The sequence below is a fragment of the Triturus cristatus genome, chromosome 2_1, assembly GCF_964204655.1.
Source record: "Triturus cristatus chromosome 2_1, aTriCri1.1, whole genome shotgun sequence".
Taxonomy (NCBI): Eukaryota; Metazoa; Chordata; class Amphibia; order Caudata; family Salamandridae; genus Triturus; species Triturus cristatus.
Window position 1 is genome coordinate 27,376,693 of NC_140581.1, and position 21,135 is coordinate 27,397,827.

The following is a 21,135-nucleotide window of genomic DNA, read 5'->3' on the forward strand; positions in this document are numbered from 1 at the left end:
TGCTTCTTTGAGGTCAATTCCGTCCTGGCTTTAATGGTTAAGCCAGCGCGTTGCAGCGCCTGCAATACCTCCTGGAGGTGTTGCAGATGGTCCTCCCAGGTGCTACTGAAGACAGCTATGTCATCCAGGTAGGCTGCTGAGAAGGACTCCAGGCCAGATAGTACCTGATTCACTAACCGCTGGAATGTGGCAGGAGCATTTTTGAGCCCAAAGGGCATCACTCGAAACTGGTAGTGGCCCTCGGGGGTGGAGAATGCTGTCTTCTCCCTTGCTCCATCGGCCATGGCAATCTGCCAATATCCGGATGTCAGATCAATGGTGCTGAGGTACCGGGCTGCTCCCAGCCGGTCCACCAGCTCGTCTGCACGTGGGATGGGGTGAGCATCTGTCTTCGTGACAGAGTTCAACCCCCGGTAGTCCACACAGAACCGAAGTTCTGGCGTCGTACCCGGTGGGGCCGCTTTCGGCACCAACACCACTGGACTAGCCCACGGGCTGCTGGAAGGTTCTATCACCCCCAGCATCTTTGCCACCTCACGCTGGATGCTATTGCTGGAGCAGAGTTTTCTGTTAGAAAATTCTGGGGCTTTTGAAGCTCTGGCATGTCTATGCGTCATATTAATTAATTAATAATTAACAACTAATTATTTGTCTTGTGCAAGTGCGTCTCATTAACCAATCTGTTTGTCTTAACATAAGAGAAGGTTACACAAGGGTTAGCATGTGTGTGCTGTTTATGTATTCACAATAACGTGCAAGTTTTTCATGTTTAAACGTTGCTGTGTGCTATTTATTTTGAGCACAAAACGCTGTCTGAATTAATGCTCTATATGTCGCAAAGCTAGATAAATGCATACACATAAGGGTGTTAGTGGGGTTAACACTGTTTAATCATTATGATGTAGTAATCTTTATTTTGTCTCTTTAATTAAAGATGGTCTATTGTGGCCTATGGAGGCCTTTATGAAAATAACTGAGAATAATTTGAAGCCTGGCTGAGCTGTGGTGCAGGCGAAATCTATGATGTGACAAGGGAGACCCCTGCTGGAATTCGGTTACAGAAAAACTGACCGTAGTCCTTATATGGAAATTTCCGGGAGGACATCAGCAAGCTTGGAGGATCTCCAAAAGAAATGATTTGTCCTTGGTGAACAAAGAACTCTGTGCTAAAGCCGGTTTGCCGAGGGAAATGAACTTTAATAGTTTCAAATCCTTGGTTCTTTTTCCGAGGTTTGTGTATTATGACTTTTCCTGAGCGGAGATTTCAGGATGTTGCAAAGTTACATCCCTTCCTTCTCGTTCTGCTCAGTGATACAATTTTACTTGATTAATTCATGTGGGTTTTCATTGTATTTTGCATTATAAAATGTTAGCTTAGGGAGGGCTCTCCCCACTCTTTCTTTCGTCGCCTTGCTGCGTGAACTTGCGTTGCTGAGGACTGATGCTGAGGACCTTATCCTGAAAAGACTTTTCGAGAGACTGGTCCTGACCCGTTCTGACACTAGTTAGAATAGGTAACTATGAGAAATGATTTATTCTGACTTTATTCTGACTAATTTTAGATAAAGCAATATAACTTTTAAACATGGTGTTGGTTGTTTCTTTCCTTGTCATTTATTGAAGACTTTTTGATTATTGTTTATAGATTGTTTATATTATGTTAGACAGCCACTGGTCCTATCGCCTAGATATAGATGCAGGGTGCTTTAGGAGTTTTCTTCCCACAGGTTTGCTGCTGGTAGAGTATTGGAGCGTATGTTAGTGAAATGGGCCCTAGTGTATGATGAATGCATGTGCGTGTAACTGTGAAGATTACTCTATCCGTGGTAGTGGGCATATTTCCAATACCCTGATCTGTATCAATTTCTCTGGTAGCAGAGGATGGTTTAGATGGTTGTCTTGATCTGATAAGATAAGATAAGATTGCTTGTAAACTAGCTTATTGATTATTGAATTATTTTGATGTTTTGGGTATATGTACTAATAATAAATGTTGGAGTCGTAATGTTGAGTTATATGTAGTGCTTCTGGAACTTGGAAGCTGGAAACAGTTCCGTAGTAGGGCAGAGGAAGGTGTATATGCTGCTCTCGGGAAAGGCGGGATTGTAAGGAATTGCGTGTGACAATTGAAGTTGCGCGTTCACATTGTCTGGGTTCGGAATCAGTGACATTATTGTATGTTACTATTAGAATATATTTCTGGTATATAAGGAGTGTGTATCGTAGTGAAGGTTATCTGTGAAACTCTGGTCTTAAGTCCCAGGGATCCATAAGGATTGCCGTTAAAGCTTATTGCGGGAGGAGTAATAGGTATTCTCTGAGCTTGTTTGCAGAACTGGGCAGAGGTAAGCTGCTTAGTTATTGTGAGTTATAATTCTGTACAGAGGCAGATTGTGCGCTGTTCTCAAAAAGCAGGATTCTGTGTGTATGTACTATATTTTTCTCGTATGAATGTTCGTGAATGCATATACATTTATTGATTGTAAGACTCTTTTGGATACGTCCTAGAGGAAACAGTTATGAGATGTATGTAAAGTTGTTGACTCTTGAGAAATAGATTCTCTTTACTATTCTGTGGTTAGCGAAGCAGACAATGGAAATGTTTTTATGTTGTAACTAATAGATTTTGTAGAAATTTTGACACACGAAGTCTACTGAGAGTTTTTGTAAAGGAGGGGTAGACGAGTGACAGAAACAGGAGACAGAGACTGCAGCGGCTGCTGACGTCAGGAGGTTCGCGCACTGATTGGATAGTGACTCAGAGTAGGGTTCGCGCTAGGATTGGTGCGTTAGTGTGAGTCGCGCAGGGATTGGAAGAGCTGCTTAGTGACGTAGATGCCCCAGGACTGGTGCGTTAACGAGAATTGAGTTTTTCAACCTAAAGAGTTTAATAAGTGATAGCTAAAATGTATTATCAAGAAGAAAAAAAGAAAAAGACGTTCTTTGGAAAGGTTAAGAAGTGGTTTAGTAAGGATAAAGAGGTTAAGACGAGAGGGTGAGTTACTACCTCCAGCGAAAACACCTGCATCCTTCATGGTTGCGAAATATGGATTACATACCTGTATATGGTTGCAGAATTGGGTCAGGTATACTAAAGAAGATGGTGTTTTAGCATTCCCAGAACATGGTTCATTTAATCTGGCCGTGTTGAGAAATTTACGGGAAAAGATGGCACATCTGGACCCGAAGCCGAGACCTACACAGTTCGAGGCTTTAGTGGAATGGGAAGAAGAAGTACATGATCGAGAAAAGCAAAGGTCTGGAGGGTACTACAGGTATATGTTTGGGAGGAGACATGATCGTGAGACACATCAGGATCGAATGAAAAGATGGCGAGATGCTACCATGTCAGATGGTTTATATCCAATGAGAACAGTTGAAGCTTCGGCTCCTTCAGAAGAAAGGGTTTCTGAGACAGATAGGAGAAGATATGGAGAGTATGAGGATGAGGTCTTGAATGATATGATGTACAAGAGACCACCTCCATATAGATCAGAATCGGAAGAGAGTACACCAGTTGTTTCTCCGATAAGAGATACAGTTGAGAAAGAAAAAATGACACCGGAATCAAAAAATAGTAATTCTTTTAGAGAGGAAAATGCCAGAAATGCCAGACAATTAGCAAAGACAACAACAGAACTGACTGAGAAAATTAGAGAGTTAACGATGAATATGGAAGCTGTTACAGTGCCAGTTACTATAGGTCCGGTAATTCCTATGTTTGACGGACAGAGAGCAGGTGAAAATGGGCTGGTAGTTCCATATATTGCAAATAATTCAGCTGGTCCTTCAGGAGATTCAGGTAAAAGAACAGGGAGAAATGACCTGAGACAAACAAGACATGACACAGGTAGTGAATTAATGGATGTTAGTGATTCTAGTAGATAAGGAATGCCAATTTTAGAACCACAGAGAAAAGGGGTTCCAGTGAGAAAGACAGCAGAAATAACAGTTGATGACCTAAATGACTGGATGAAGGTTCTTCAGAAAAAGGATAAAGATTCACAAATTGTTGATGTGGTTAAATTACGTATAGAATTAGAAGAGCTTGTGACAGGAACAATTCCAACGGAGATCCTGAAAAGTCATCATGATGGTGAATTATTGTTCATGTGTAAAAGTATAACATGGAGAGCGAAAAATACACATGATAGACTGAGAGCAATAGCAAATGAGCAAGGAGTTGACATTGATAAAGTAAAGGCTTTGCAGAAAACGTACAGGATGGATTTCACGGAGAAGGATATAGAGAATTTGAATAATTCTGGTAGAACAGGACAGATTAAAGAAATGGTGGCATTATTGCGTAGATGGGGTGATGTAGAAAAGTGGAAGGATAGGTGGTATAAAGAGAGATGAATCTGAAGATAGAACAACTTACTCAGCATTTCCAGTGAGAGAAAAAGAGAAACCAGTGGAGCAGTTTCCCATGAGAGAAATACCTGGAGGAGGATATGTACATGTTCCATGGACCAGACAGGATATTTTATCATTTACGAATGATTTCCCTCGATTGAGAGAAAAGCCCGTCGAGTGGTATAGGCAGGTAGACAGGTTTGTGAAATTGTCAAAAGTGCTGTGGGTTGACCTGAATAGTCTGTTTGATAGAATTGTTCCAGCAGACTTGTGGACTGAGTGTAAAATAGTTGTGAGTTGGCCTAGTGAGGAATATCCAAGAGATCCGAGAACAGGGGCACCAGATCCAGAAGTGATGAGAAAATACGATCAGGTGATGGTATACCTGAAGAGTAAAGTTCCCCCAAAAGAGACAGACTGGGTTAAGATAGATCGAACACAACAGGAAGCAAAAGAATCAGTTCATGCTTTTTATGAAAGGCTGATACTGGCTTTTAAACAATTCAGTGGAGATGAACACCTAGGTGACAAGGATTTAAGTCATTTTGTATACCGATTTGTATATGGTCTTAGACCTGAAATTGGTGAGAGAATTCGTGAAAACACAGTGGATTGGCAGAGTAAGAAAGTAGATGAGATTCTGAGACATGCAAAATATTTCAGTGATGAAATTGAAGCAAAGCAAAGAAAGCTGAAGGAAAAAGCAATGTGGGCACAGGTGAAAGTTGCAGAAAGACAGGAAGCACAGTTGGTGGAACAGGCAAATAATCCAGGAAATAATACAGGGAATAGACCAAGATTTGCAGGAAAGGGAAGGGGAAGTCTTGAGGAAGCAAAGAAAAAGTTCCCATGTCACAACTGTGGCCAACTGGGACATTGGAGGTCTGAATGTCCTAATCCACCATTAAATGAGGGTAAATCCTTAAATCAACAGGTGCAGAATGAAGGGAATAACCAGCAGCAACAGCAACAGCAGAAAGTTGTGAGACAGCAGCAGAGTCAAGAGCCAAAACCACCTTTACCGCAGAATAGAGGGGTACAAAAGTACAGTCAGGATTCGGGATTCTTCAATGATGAGCAGGTAAACAAACAAAGACGTACTAACAAGGTACAACAGTACTTGTTAAAGAGTGAAGGGAGTGAGTCTGAGGGTGATTACTGACGGTGCTGAGGAGAGGAAGAAGAGTGCATACTTGGTGCAACTCTAGAAATAGACCAGGCAGGACCATTTGTGGATGGGAAAATAAATGAAGAGGGTGTTACTTTTTTAGTAGACACAGGTGCGACAAGATCAACTGTCAGGTCAACAGATGTTAGAAATCTTCCTCTCTCGGATGAAACAATCCAAGTAGTTGGTGTAGCCAATACACAAAACAGAACACGTCTTACTGAACCAGTGAAAGTACAGATAGGGAAATTTTCAGACATGCACAGATTTATTGTCTGTGACACGAGTCCAGTGAACCTGTTAGGTAGGGACTTATTATGCAAGATGAACTGCACGATTTTCTGTACACCAGATGGAATAGCTTTTGAGACACCAGATGATGATGTTTTCTATCTAATGACTTTAGAAAATAGAGAAAGTGAGTTAATTGGAGCATTTCCAGTGTTCAATCCGGAGGATTTGCCTCAAGTGTTGAGAGACACAGTGAAAAGAGCAGTTTGGGATTTTACAGGAGAAGATGTGGGATTGATGAATAATGTAGATCCAGTGAAAATTGCAGTGAAAGAGGGAATTGCATATCCTAACATTCCTCAGTACAAAATGACACCAGAAATAATTGAAGGGATAACTCCTATAATTGAGAAAATGATTCAGCAAGGAGTCCTGAGAGAACTATTGAGTAGTCCGTGTAATTCACCGATAATGGGACTGAAAAAGCCTAATGGCAAGTTCAGGATCGTACAGGACCTGAGAAAGGTTAATCAGATTGTGGTGGCATGTTGTCCCATCGTGCCAAATCCATCAGTGATTCTGTATCAAATTCCACATGATGCTGAGTGGTATACAGTGATTGATTTGTGTCATGCATTCTTTTCAATTCCATTGCATCATGACAGCCAGCCGATTTTTGCATTTAGGTTTGGCCAGCGTATTTTAGCATGGTGTCGTATCCCACAGGGGTATACGGAGAGTCCTTCGATATTCAATCAGTTATTGAAGAGATCGTTGGAAAGTCTGATCATGCCTGAAAGTTCAGTGCTAGTGCAATACATTGATGACCTACTTGTGGCATCAAAGACACGTGAAGCTTGTGAAGTGGATACCATAGCTTTACTGAATCATCTGGCAGATGGAGGGTTAAAGGTATCTCCAGCCAAATTGCAGTTTTGTAAGAAAGAGGTGCATTATCTTGGACATAATATTGAGAAAGGTCTGAGAAAGGTGACTACTGACAGGATCAAAATAATCAGAGAAATGAAAGCTCCAAAAACTCAGAGAGAAGTGAGAATGTTCCTGGGTATGGTGGGATATTGTCGTCAGTGGATAATTAATTTTTCCCTGATAGCAAAGCCATTGATTAAATTGACAAAAAGTGACATGACAGATCCATTGGATCTAGATGCAGAACAATTGGCAGCATTTGAAGAGCTCAAAACAAAAATGTGTGAAGCTCCAGCTCTGGGTATGCCAGACTATGAAAAAGAGTTTGAACTGTACTGCAGTGAGAGAAATGGATGTGCACTTTCAGTGTTAATCCAGAAACATGGACAATTGAGAAGGCCTATTGCGTACTTCTCATCGACACTTGACCCTGTAGCTGTGGGTTTACCAGGTTGTCTAAAATCTGTGGCTGCAACATGCAGAAGCCTGGAGCAAAGTGAGGGGATCATAATGGGGTATCCTGTAAGGGTATTCGTACCTCACAATGTGGCAATTCTTTTGACAAGAAGCAGAACTCAGCATATGTCAAATAGTCGGTTAACTAAGTATGAGAAAGTGATTGGGAGCATCGAATGTGACTCTTGAAAGATGTACGAATGTGAATCCAGCGACACTCTTGCCAGATATTGAGAATGTGGGTATAAGAATGGAAGATGATCATGATTGTTTGGATGTGCTTGAGTACTGTACGAAACCAAGACCAGATATTAAGGATGTTCCTTTGCCTGAGAATGATCATGTGCTGTTTGTGGATGGATCATGCCTGAGAAATGATAATGGTGTGTTATGTGCAGCATATGCAGTGTGCAAAGTTTCAGAGGTGATGGAAGCATCACCATTGAAAGGAGTAAAATCTGCGCAAGTTGCTGAATTAGTGGCATTGACAAGAGCTTGTGAGATTGGGAAAGATTTGAGAACAACTGTGTTGACTGATAGTCAGTATGGGTTTGGAGTGGTGCATGATTTTGGCCAACTGTGGCTACAAAGAGGTTTCTTGACATCGGGTGGAACTCCGATAAAGAATGCTGAGCTGATTGGAAAATTGCTTGAGGCGATACAGCTGCCTAAAGAGTTAGCAGTTGTAAAATGTGCAGCACATGTTTCAGGAGAGGATTTTATCACTGTTGGCAATAGATATGCTAACGATGTGGCACAGTATTGTGCGAAGCTAAATCAGTCAATTAACAGGGAAAGAGAAAAAAAGGAAATGTCTTTCCCTTCTGTGATGTTTACTAATGTCCTAGAAACGTGGGATGAAGTGAAACAGTTACAAGATGAGGCAGGAGAGGAAGAAAAACAAGATTGGGTTAAAGCAGGATGTGCTCCAAGGGAAACAGACCATGTTTGGGTCTACAGAGATGGCAGACCAGTGATGCCAAACTCAATTTTGTCGTCAATGGCAAGGATGTATCATGGCCAGGGACATCTGGGGAGGGACGCGATGATTAGGTCCTTCAAACAAACCTGGTACAATGCAAAGTTTAGGGCAATTGCGGAGAGCATTTCTCAGCAGTTTAACACTGGGAAAAAGACAGTGGTGAGTCTAGGGACAATTGGCAGAGAAGGAGGTCCTTTCACAAGAATGCAAATTGATTTCATTGAAATGCCCCAAGTGAACAGACTAAGGTATGTCCTAGTGGTAGTCTGTTTGTTTTCAAGGTGGGTGGAGGCCTACCCGACAAGGAGGAATGATGGATTAACAGTGGCAAAATTACTGTTGAGGGAGTTGATTCCTAGGTTTGGGTTTCCAGTCACAGTTGAATCTGACAGAGGTAGACACTTTCAAAATGAACTCATTGGTTTAATTTGTGAAGCATTAAAGATACAGCAGAAGCTACATTGTGCATACCGACCAGAGGCTTCTGGTGTGGTTGAGCAGATTAATGGCACAATCAAGAACAGAATTGGGAAAATGTGCTTAGCCACTGGCATGAAATGGCCAGACGTTCTGCCTCTAGTCTTGATGACTATGAGATCTACTCCAGATAGAACTACAGGTTTGAGTCCGCATGAAATCATTATGGGACGTGCAATGCGCCATGCATTCGTACCTGTGAATAAATTGATGACAATAACTGATGACATGATTTTGGATTACTGTAAAGGCCTGGCTGACGCAGTTCATTCTGTGTTTCACCAGGTTGGAGAAGAAGCTACCACACTTGAGAAGAAGCAAGCCCATGATCTGAGTCCAGGTGACTGGGTGAGGATTAAGGTGCACAGAAGAAGAAATTGCTTGGTTCCAAGGTGGGGAAGGCCAAGACAAGTTATTCTGACTACAACGACTGCAGTAAAGTGTGCTGGAGTGAGACACTGGGTACATGCAAGTCATACTCTGAGAATTCCAAGTCCGAGAGAGGGAACTGGTGAAGAGTATTATGAAGAGTCAGATTCCAGTGATGGTGAAGATCCTGAAGATACCGAATCAGTGAGCAGAGAAGCAGAGAGAGCTTCAAGGGATTCACTGCGAGTATCAGAAGGAAGATCAGATTCTGATTCTGTGAAAGAGCCTGAAGTTTCAAGTAGCAGTGGAGGGAAAAGAAAAGAAAAGAGAAAACACATAGAGACTACTCCTGAATCAGAAGAGGAGGAGATTGAAGAACCACTTGAGATTATTCTTGAAGAAACAGGGTCAGAAAAAGATAGAGAGGGACAGATTGCGGAAGACCCCCGAGGAGGTGTAGGGAACATTGATGAGGAGCTAGGTAAAGGGATAAGTAGACAGCAAGAAGATTGCGTGTCGGAGACCCGAGGAGGGACAGAAGTAGGGAAGTCTCAAACAGTGGTGAAAGAATCTGTGAAAGAAAAGAAAACTGCTAAGAAACGAAAGCAAAAGGCAATTGAAACAGAATCGGATGATGAAAATGAACAAACAGAAGGTCGAGTTCTGAGAAAGAGAACTTCGATTGGAGAAAAGAGTGTTAAAGAAGTGAAGCCGAAGAAGGTTGTGAAAGGAGATCGTTGGCCTAACAACAGAGTGAAAAGACTGAGATACAGGATAATAAGAGCAAATACATCGGAAGCTGAACAAGTGAATGAAGTATCCAGTCAAACTTCAAAAGTTGAAGAAGAAGAATCAAAGAAATCAAAAGAACCAGTAGAAATAAAAAGAGTTAAAAGACCCAACCAAAAGTATAGGTCGCCGGAATGGACGTATGTGACACTGCCTGAAGGTGAAGAGGTGGAAAGTCAAGGAAATCCAGAGGAGACCGTACGAGAGGTGGTTGAGGAAGAAACTGGTGAAATCCTGAAAGTACTCTTGACTGACATCAGAGAAGAGTCAGATACTGAGGATTCAAGTGTTGGAGATCTGATACAATTTGATGTTGAAGAAATTGGAGTGAAAAATGATGAGTATCTAAACTGAGTGAAAGAAGGATTCACTTGGACTGAGTGAACAGAAAGATCTTTGAAGAAGCTGAAGAGTTTGGAACAAACGTTGGAGATTTGAAAAGTTCTAATTACAGTAGTGGAGTAGAAGTTAAAGCAGAATGGCTAACATAGAGAATAATCAAAATAGATGTGCCTTCTTTAAAAGGTGGTGCAAGATGTGCTGCTGTTGTACTGGAATATTAATGCTTCTATGGGGTGTTTTAGTTTTATTAGTTACTTTTAAGGTTGAATTTGGGATGGACACAGAAAACATGACTAATATGGAGAAAAATTCACAAAAAGTAGTCCCAATTAGAAGTAGTAGTTACATACACAAAGATAGGTCAATTAACAATTTTTCTAGTAATGTTTTTCTAAGCTGTTATATGAATATGTGAAGACAATGGAAGTGAGGGATTGCTATGTTTGCATGCAGTTACCTGCATCTGTTTCAGAAGGTGTTACTTATCATCATTTACCAGCTACATATGGTATTTCTTGTAGTATTTTAAGTAGTGTTTTTTATTTGTTAGGGAAAATAGATTATAATATGTCTAACAGAGATAGTATTTTTGGGCACTTGCCAATGAACAAAGAGCTGAATCCAGCTAAAGAAGCTAACACTTTTGGTGAGATTTTTATTGAAGAAAAAGGACTAACATTAGATTACATTTTTAAGAATAATTTAACTTGCAGTTTGAAAGAAGAGGAGAAAGCTTTCCTAGATATGGTAGAGGAAAGGAGAGTGAATATGCAAGAGAAAGCGGGAAAATATGAAGTGAGTGAGACAATTTGGGACATTGAGATGGGAAAAGAGTTGAGGAATGGGGTTAGTCCAACTTTAGCTTTGGATGCACCGCAGAAGGGTAAACTATGCATTACTAGAAGGAAATCCCAATATGATACATATTTTGTGGGAACTAGTGAGTGCCATGATACATACTTCGTTGCGACTGGTTGGGGTTTCAGAGGTGGAGAAGATACTATTTTTCCAGGAGTGTACTATGTGTGTGGGAACAAGGCTTATTACAGGTTGCCTGACCATTGGTATGGCACATGTTATGTGGGTTTAGTTTTTCCTAAGATTTTTCATACAGATAAAATAAGTGATGTAGAAGATATTAACCTACTAAAACGTTTTAAGAGAGAAACTTGGTCTGAAATAGTGGGTGACATTTTTGGGGTTTTGATTCCAGCAGTGGGAATTTCTTTAAATGCTTATGGAATTAGGAAATTGTCCACAGTGGTTGATCGTTTATCGACAAATACCGCAGGAGGATTTCTTTTGGTAAATACGGAGTTAAGTGCCGTACGTGCCATGTCTATGCAAAATCGACTTGCCCTTGATATTCTTTTGGCTAAGGAGGGTGGAGTTTGTGGAATTTTGAAAGTTCAACATTGTTGCACTTACATTCCTGATGAAAGTAAAGACTTGAAGGTCTATATAAAAAATATTACTGATTTGCATGAAGATTTAGTACCACTTGAAACTGGGAGTTTATGGACTAAACTAGCTAATAAGATGATAGCTGTTAAGGATTTTATTGCAAAAATAGGTAGTACTATTGCAGGTAGAATATTGTTTCCTTTGTCTTGTATAATTGTTGCTGTGTTGATACTGAGATTGGTGTGTGTGTGTGTTATAAAAACAGGAGAGGGAAATAGAAATTGAAAAATGAAAAGAGAGCCGGTAAGACTTGTTCTTCACCGGGGGGCTGTCCCCTGTGTCCACATCATGGGTACACAAATGAGTGATTCCAGGCGTGAGGGAGAACAACGAGGCGAACTGTCCCAAGACATGGCAACAGTCCCTCTGTTGCTCTGGGGTCAAGGATGGGGAGAGGACTACACCTTCCACCGAACCATCCTTCTCTTGTACCGCTAGAAGGTCAGGAAGCGCTTCACTCTCTTCCTCTTCGCTCCCGTCCGTCACCATAAGGAGAGCAAGCTCTGATCGCTCATGGTGCGGCTTCAGGCGGTTGACGTGGAGCACCCTGAGGGGCTGACAGGGGTTTTCACATCTACTATGTACGTGGTCTGGCCTCGTCGCTCCACAATGTCGTACCGGCCAGTCCACCGGTCCTGGAGGGCACAAAGCTCCCCAGGTTCCATAACCCACACCTTCTGTCCAACGTCCAACTCGACCGTCCGAGCGTTGCGGTCATACCACTCCTTTATCACGGTCTGGCTAGCCTCCAGGTTCTCTGTGGCTGCCTTCCACAGCTGGACCATCTGGCTGCGGAACGCCAGCATGTAGCTGACAATGTCACGGGGAAGCTTCTGCGAGGTCTTCTCCCACCCCTCTTTCACTAAACTGAGGGGACCCCTAACGGGATGGCCATAGAGCAATTCAAACGGGCTGAACCCAACTCCCTTCTGCGGTACCTCCCGATAGGAGAATAACAAGCAGGGGAGGAGGACGTCCCGTTTATGCCTCAAGTCCTCTGGCAGGCTTTGGATCATCCCCTTCAATGTCTTATTGAAGCGGTCTACAAGTCCGTTAGTCTGGGGGTGGTAAGGAGTGGAGAACCGGTAGGTCACCGCACACTCCTTCCGCATGGCCTGCATGTAGGCCGACATGAAATTTGTGTCCCTGTCCGACACCACGACCTTGGGGAATCCCACTCGGGTAAAAATTCCCAACAGTGCCCGCGCCACCACCGGTGCAGTGATGGTCCTCAGAGGAATAGCCTCTGGGTACCATGTGGCATGGTCCACCAAAACCAAGATGAACCGGTGTCCCGCAGCGGTCGGAGGGTCCAATAGCCCAACAATATCGATACCGACCCTCTCAAAAGAGGTCCCGACCACGGGGAGCGGTTCCAACGGGACCTTCAACTTAGTCCCAGTCTTGCCACTGGCCTGACAAGACTTGCAGGTCTTACAAAAGGTGTCTGAGGCAATCCTCATCCTGGGCCAATAAAAATGGGGGACCAACCGTGCAAAGGTTTTGTCCTGACCCAGGTGTCCGGCTGAGGGTATCTCGTGCGCTAACTCCAGCAGGAAGGCCCGGTAACATTGGGGGACCACTATGGCCCTCGAAGATCCATGTACCGGTACCCTGGGCTCACTGTATAGGAGACCATCCTCCGAATACACATGATAACCTCCCAGCTCCTAACTGGCCACTTGGGCTTCGGCCTGCCGCCGCATGCCTTCAAGCGTGGGGCACGTCCTTTGTGCCTGACAAAATTCCTCCCGGGTAGGCCCTCCTTCCACATGCCAGTCAGCAAGGGTTGCCGAGTCCTCCACAGGAACGACATCCACCTCCGTGGACTCCGGGGGCACCTCTGCGGCCTCCCCATCCATCTCACGGGGCATGTCCTCTACCACCTTCTTCCTTCCATGTTTGGCTTTGGGTTGGGCCATGATTCCAGGCTCCACCCCAGGGTGAGTTCCATGCCGGGCAGCCATGGACCGCGTGCTTACGCAAGTCCACCCTGGTAATCCCAGCATCTCGGTGTGAGCATGAAACTCGACATCTTTCCACTTGGTGTGCTCCAGGTCGTTCCCTAGCAAGCACCCCACAGGCAAGGCAGGGCTCACAGCAACTCTCAGTAGGCCTTTGACTCCTCCCCACTCAAATGGAACACGAGCCACTGGATAGCGACTCAGACTGCCGTCAGCCAATACGGCCGGATGGAACTCCTCGGGGACTACTTGGTCTGGGGACACCAGCCGCCGCACGACAGTGGTCATGCTGGCCCCTGTGTCCCTCAGAGCCTCCACCTCCTCCTCATTAATTCTCACCCTCTGCTGATATTTAGCAGTGTTTTGGGGCAGGGACACTACGGGGACCTCCTCTCTATCCCCGAGTGAAACCTGCGTCAGGCCTGTCCACTCCCCTTCCCTATCTAAGGGCAGCTCCACCCCAAGCGCTATACTACTCACCCCGGGACTTTTCCCGCCCGTTGGGGCTGGGGGTCGCTTTCGACACTTGGGATCTCCCCTGTAGTGTCCAATCTCCCCACATTCGTAGCACCGCACAATCCTTGGCTGCTGACTCCTGTCAGGGTAAGTGGGTCTTGTGGAATTGGACGGGGGTGGGGTTCCTACTCCCTTCCCAAACTTATTTTGGGGACCTTTCGAGAACTCCACCTTTTTATCTACCCCCCTCTTTCTTCTGGGGGAAACACTGTCCGCCTTTCCAGCCATCTCCCCCGGGGCCCTTGTGAGACACCCGGGTGCTCACCCAAATATCTGCCTCCTCCGCAAGCTCACGGGGATCCGTCAACTTGCGGTCCACCAGATGTTGGCACAGCTCCGGAAAGCTCTTATCCAAGAGGTGCTCCCTTAAAAAAAGATCGTACAACCCTTGGTAGTCCTGCACCTCGCTGCCACGCACCCAACGATCTAGCGCCTTTCTCGCATAATCAACAAAATCTACCCATGTCTGTGTGGACAGCTTATGGCTGCCACAAAACTTCTGCCTGTACCTCTCGGGGTTAAGACCGAACTTTTTTAACAAGGCGTTTTTCATGGGGGCGTACCTGACCTGATCCGCCTTGGCCAAATATAGCAGGGTGTCCCTGACATTGGGCGGTATATACCGGTATAAACCACCTCCCCAATTACTCTCGGGTACCCCATGGGCCGTCAAGGCTACCTCGTATGCCTCCAACCATTTCATGATGTCGTCCCCCACTGTGTAATTGGCAATTACTTCCTTAGGTAGGTAGAATTTTGACTCGTGAGGTTCCTTAGGTATGCTGCCACCATTGTCCTTATTGGACACGTTCAATTGGAGGGCGCGTAACTCCAGCTCTTTTAGCTGAAGCTCGTTCGCCAGCTTCTTTTCCTCCATTGCCCATCTCTTGTTTTCCCTTTCTTGTTCCAATTTGGCCAATTCCCTTTCTTTCTCTTGCTCTCCTCCTGAGGTGCATCTGGCGCCTCCTGTCCCTCATCCCCTCTCCCTTCTGGGTGGGCCTCTACCCATGCCCTAATGGCGGTGCGGAGTTCCGGTCCTTTGGCCTTCCGCATCCCAGGCACCCCCATCCCCTGCCCGAACTCCCTCAGTTGCTTCACCGAGTACCCCTCGAGGTCAGCTAACCGGAATTCCATTCTGGCAGGTGGGGACCTAGACACTAAGGAGAAAATTTCCTAGGGTATAGGTAACAGTTATCAGCTAATCAGGACTCTTGCCCTCTCAACCTGGACAGTGGAAATAACAATGCAGCAATCAATGGTTTTACAGTCCTGGAACAACTAGGCGTTTAATTGCGGCGCCCTCCGCCTCACGGAAGGGTGCTGTATGGTCACAGGTCCTAGGATCCCACCGCTCGCCAACAATGTAGGACCTGGGGTCTCCAGGCCCTATGGGGCGGTAACGTGACACGAGCGGTCGGGCCACCAAAGGTCTGTGTGTAAAGCAACCATACAACACGCACCTCTCATGAAACGAGGAACACACACGATAAGGGACGCCACACTGTAGAAGTTATGTAAATACTCAAGTTTATCCAAGTAGATCACGTTAGATGCAGTTCATGAGGTAGCAGTACATTTCATAAGCTGATAATACAATTCCTAGCGATGTACATGTCAGTCAGGAGCTATAAATGTTGGTCATACCATAAATGCAATTCATGAAATATCAGTACTGCCTGATGTAGGAGAGTAGGGTCTGCTATCCTATGGTCACCCCAAATTTTTGCTTTTTGCTTCACTGGTTTTTGACATATTGAGGCTGTGGGCCTGCTAATCAGACCCCCAGCCTGCTGTTCTCTCTACTAAATTGACACTATGCACCCTAGGTGCATAACCAATTGGAATTGGATCACCCTGTGAGCCCCTGTACCAGTGTACACTAGGTACCCAGGGCATTGGTGTATCTAAGGCCTACCAGGGGCTGAAGCATGTATTGTGCCACCCCTGGCCTGGCCTAGCAATTTGACACAACTGGCTGATCACTCAGCTGGGGTAAGTTGGTGTAACCACCTCTTACTTAGGTGTAGTATACCTATACCTAACCTTAAATGGGACACATGTTAACCTATAAGTCACTCCTATGGCAGGCCTTAACAATCCTGAAGGCAGAGTGCTTGGTTCCATGTGAGATGGTGCTCTGGCATGAGCTGAGCCTGTCTGCAGGGGTCGGAACAACTTCCTTCTACCGTTTCCAGATATCGCCATACCATATACTCTTAAGTGCATTATGAACCTCGCGGTTAAATGCTATCTTTGGTTTGGCTTTATCAAAACATGTCGAGTAAGGTGTCATACGAATTGGAATACTAACCCCTCGCCAATTCGGGCGACGGGGTTAGCATTCCACCCTTCTAGAGGGACACGACATGTACAGTACCTGAAACCCGGGTAAAATCAGACATAGCCTCAGCTCCACAAAATGGATGCTGCCACCACAGACACAAGTCTGCCCTCCTGCTGCTGGGAGTCCTTCCAGCTTGGGAGACGTGGACAAAGGGTTTCCTGCCAGGGGAGGTGCGTGCACCACCCCAGACAGGATTTTGTGTATTGGTCAGGTAGGGCTTGAATAGAATCAGACATGCCTGAGGCTCACAAGGAGCCTCGGTGCATATGCCAGTTCAAACCGGTCCTGGGGCACACCAGCCCCAGACCTGGGGCGAGCTGGACAAAGGATTGGGGGTGTAACCACCCCCCTTCCTGGTCCCACCCTTAGGGAGGGACCTAGCAGGTAGTCCGGCCCCTAGAATCCGCTTAAAGGTAGGAGCTGTGTCCTAAGACTTCAGACATCCTGGAATCAACTTACTACAAAGAAGAAGACGGGAACTTCGACGCTCTGCTGCACAGAGGACAGAAGGAAATCTCCCCTATGGTCAGGGAGTGACCATCTTGCTAACGCAAGCACCAACCAGCTACTCGACGTCTGCTTTGCCGCCGCCTCCTGCCGGAGCCCGAGCCCAGAGCCCGACAAGACCTGGACCTCCAGACCTCTCACCGCCCGATCCACAGTCCCTGAGAAGAAGGAACCCGTGGAGGCACCGAGACACGTGGAGTCAGCCATCTTGAAAGACCCACGACAAGCTGCAAGCGCGACAACAGAGGCTCCCTCCAAGTTGTGCTTTGGGTCCTGAGAAGCCCAACATCCGAGCAGCATCTGCACCAAAGGTGAGCCCTCCAGCATCTCCACGATCTGCGTGGGGCCCCTCTGCACTTTGCATCTCGACGCGCCTGCCCGGTCCCTGGCCCGTTGGCTAGTGGCCATTTTGGCGACGAACCTTAAACTACGACACTGGTCTGGTTGCTCCAGACTGGCCCCTGCTGCCCTCCAAAGGAGCAGCCCCTCTGACCTTGCTGGTCAGAACAATCAGCTTTCTTCACTTTCCACGACTCCTGCCTTTGCCAAGGCTTGTTTGCTTCCTTCGAGTCGCCGACAGCGAGAACCTGCGTGGGACAGCTCGTGAACCGACTCCTGGACATCGCCGACCTTCAGGGACCACGTGGCTGCGGAGACAAGCTACACCTTATCACCTGTTTGCACCCGACATCGCCTGGTACCTACCTGGTGCCACGCCGGTCACTGGCTAGTGACTGTGAACACTGTCCCCTTTGCTTTCAGGTCTTCTACAACTCCGATCCACACTTGGATCCACCGCATCTCTTCTGGACCGGCCGCCTGCAGCATCTTTGTCATCAGGCTCCATTGAACAGATAGACGAAACCCGACGCACTTCGAGACCTATGCACCCGCTTCCTGTGGGTGAGGTAAAGCTGGCACTCCGGTGCCCAAGTGTAGAGAAACATCTCTAGTGTCTGTGTTTTAAGTCTTAAGTTCGTAGTCCATCCAGAAGACTCTTCTAGCAGTAACTTTTGAACTTTTACGCACCCATTGAAAACCTATGGGAGCCCGCGTGTAACTTTCCTCACTGCACACGCGACCCGTGGACCTCCTGGTCACTAACTGAAGTTAGCTCCTTGTAGGCCCAGCGATTCTAGAGGCCCTAGGCCTTTTCCCTTTCCTGTTCGTGGTACTTATACCACTATTTTAGTATATGGTTTGAGTGGCCACCAGGGCCCATCCATATAAAGTGCAACTTCTGTATATTGTAATACTTTCTTGTTTAACGATTTGTGCTCCTGTGCTCATAAAGAGTCTAGGGGATACTTTGAGTAATAAATACATATATATTTTGAATATATATCTGTGTGGTGTCCTTTCATTGGTATAAAGGGGGGTTACTGTTGGTAAAACAGCCTGCTTAACACGCTTTAACGAGTTTAGCCTCAAAGACTGCTTAGCCTACGCTACCACTAGGGCAGCTAGTCCGAAAAGGTTGACTTACAACCACACCATAAGGGTTGCTTGGCATGGTACAAGGTGGTCACTTTAACTAGTGAACATCATATACCAGGCCAACTTCTCACATTGGTGAGCAGCTGAGATACAATTACCATTCACGTAGATGTACCCGCGCGCTTCACTTTCCTGTAGCGCCTTAGGGGGGTGATTATAGCGCTAGGCGCGCTAACCGGTGACGACCTCAGAACGGGGCATCTAGCACAGAGAGCTACTCGTAATCAAGGATATTTAGCACTTCAATATGGAGCATGAATAACAGAGCGCTACTCGTAATCAATAGCACGTAGCACTTCACTATGGAACATGAATAACATAGCGCTACTCGTAAGCAGTGACATTGAACATTTCACTACGGAGCATGAATACCCTAGCGCTACTCGTAAGTAGTGACATTGAGCATTTCACTACGGGGCATGAATGACATAGCGCTACTCGTACTCAAGGACAGTCAATGCTTCACACGGGCTGTTAGCAGGGAGCGCACGGGACTGGCGGAGCGAGTCTCTCGGGCTCCGGTGCAGTTCGTAGGGCACCACACTTCAGTACAGTCAAGGGGGGCACCAGGAAAGGATCCCTCGGCGGGGTCTCTCCGTCGCGATGACAGAGGGGGGACTCCCACGGAGAGGGGACCCAGGCTCAGGGTGCGGTGTGGCTCCCAACCAGTAGGGGGCGCACCGGGGTCAATCCCAGCCTCCGGGCTTACCTCGATCTCGACGTCGGGAGGGCTGCTCCAGCGATGATGGGGGAACTCGGCCCCGGCCACGCTACCTTCTCACGCAGCTGCGACGGCAGCGGCGGGGCCCCGGGCTTCTCCGCGGGCCTCACGACTCTGCAGGGCACTTCTTCCGGCCTCCGGGCCGCGACGGTGAGCGCGCTGGCTTCCACGTCACTGGGGGGTGCTCAAGTTAAGGATGGGTGTTCCGTGCTCAGCGGAGCACGCTGCCGGGGTCCCAGGCCAGGTCTGGGAGCGCAGGGGTCACAGCGCTAATACCTGGTCGATCCCCGGTAGTTCTTCAATCTGCTTTGCATACGGCTTCAGGGGTCAGTCTGGACACGCAGTCTCAGCGCTTAGCATATAAGTTCAGAGTTTGGTCTGGACACGCAGTCTCAGCCTTCAGTTTCTGTTCTCAGCTGTTAGATGAAGTCTTGTTGGCGCAGATGTATCTGGCGCCCTTAAGGGGTTCTGTTACAGGGGGGTAGGGATGGAGAGGGCGACTAGGTCCTTACTAGTCAGGCTGGGCAGAGGTTCTCTGGGTCCTCCTACTGCTGGACAAGATCACTGGGTTTCACAGGGTCCCTCACTCACTTAAGAGGCAGCACCTAAATCCTGTCACTCTCAGAGGCATAAGTCCCTGGCTAGGCCCTACCGCCTACACTCCTGCGTGGATTCTTCCAGCTCTGCTTCACCCCACTGGCCAACTCAACTCAAACAAAAATTTCCCTCCCTCACTTAAGTAGCCCTAGGTCAGGTGACCTCTAGCCAAGGCGGCAAAAATAAAACCCCACCTCCCTTCTAGAAGGTTCCAGCACATTCCAGGAGCTTCCCCACTCTACCTATGGGACAAAAAGGTGGGCTGGTGTCGCAACATTGTTGTGGGGTTCTAGCCAGCTCCTGGCAGCTAGGGTGCTACTATGAAAGACCACTCTGCAGTAGCAGGGGTCTGTGGCAGCCATCTTGGGAGAAGGGAGCACCTGCACCTTAACACTGATTGGCAATGAAAAGGCGCCCGGAGACCTAGTCCAACATAAAAATGAGTGTGGAAAAAATGAGGCACGATCAAAAATAAATGGGGAGACCACCCTAGGGCTGACAGGTCCAACAAGGACTATACAAAGTACTTCAGACGTCATACAGATCTTTTTAAACGTGGCAGGGTGGACTGGAGGGGACTGTCTTTTGTGCTGTTACATTTACAAAAAAAGCTGCCCATTCCGTTCAAGTTCCAGTGATAAACTTTCTTTTACCACTTCCTAAAATCAGCAAATGCCGCTGCTCGGCTAGTCAACTACTTAAGACACCAGTCAGCTCAAAACTGTTGCAGAGCTGCAAATTAATTAAATAAAGCAGCGCAGCCGCTAAAGTGAAAGCAGACCGCGCTGGAATAAGGAAAGACCATTAAAGAAAATAGTGTTCACCCACTAAATAACAGAGACCATGTAACGAGCCAAGTAAAAGGTCCAGTCTTTATGGGCGGTAACAAATGCAGACAAGGCAGTACCAAGGTGGGACTTAGAAGCCTATGTACAAATCAGCTTCTGCCTTAAATCAGCTCTTGCATTGTTCATGTTATGAGATCTGGGGCCAAATCTGATGTGCACATGGCTAGATCCAAACTGTGGTGGCGTGGTGAGCAAAACAACGATGGATCTAGGCCCAGATCTCTGTACTGGGGTGAATGTTTGACATTGTTCAGCATTCCGTCCATCAATTGTCCTCTCCTTGCCAGTTACTTGCTGGAAACCCAGAGGGAGGAGCCAGACAGGTCTATGTGTTAAGACAGGAATCCGAAGATGATGATAGCAAGTATTTACAATGCAATAGGTCTCGCATTTACAAGAGCTTAAGTTATCGGCATTGTAAATGACAATGCGTTTTATTTATGTTTAAAAAAACAAAACATAAATAAAAGGCATAGTCATTTACAATGCCAAAAGCTTAAACTCTCAGAAATGGTAGACCTGTTACATTGCAAATGCTTGTTTGCATGTGCTACACTGAAGGACTGGGTTATTCTAA

The 21,135-nt window shown here is 46.3% G+C and overlaps 1 protein-coding gene across 3 annotated transcripts in view; it reads left to right on the forward strand.

Moving 5' to 3' along the window:
- The window catches only part of LOC146863644 (protein mab-21-like 3), a 240,614-nt gene that overhangs the window by 203,989 nt on the left and 15,490 nt on the right, over window positions 1-21,135 (forward strand). The window contains exon 5 of one of the 3 annotated variants that reach the window (XM_085627727.1): window positions 935-1,581. The exons of the other annotated variants lie outside the window; for them this stretch is intronic. The gene's annotated coding sequence lies outside the window, so the exon portion shown is untranslated. Of the gene's footprint in view, window positions 1-934; window positions 1,582-21,135 lie in introns of those variants that run through there. 3 annotated transcript variants of the gene reach the window in all.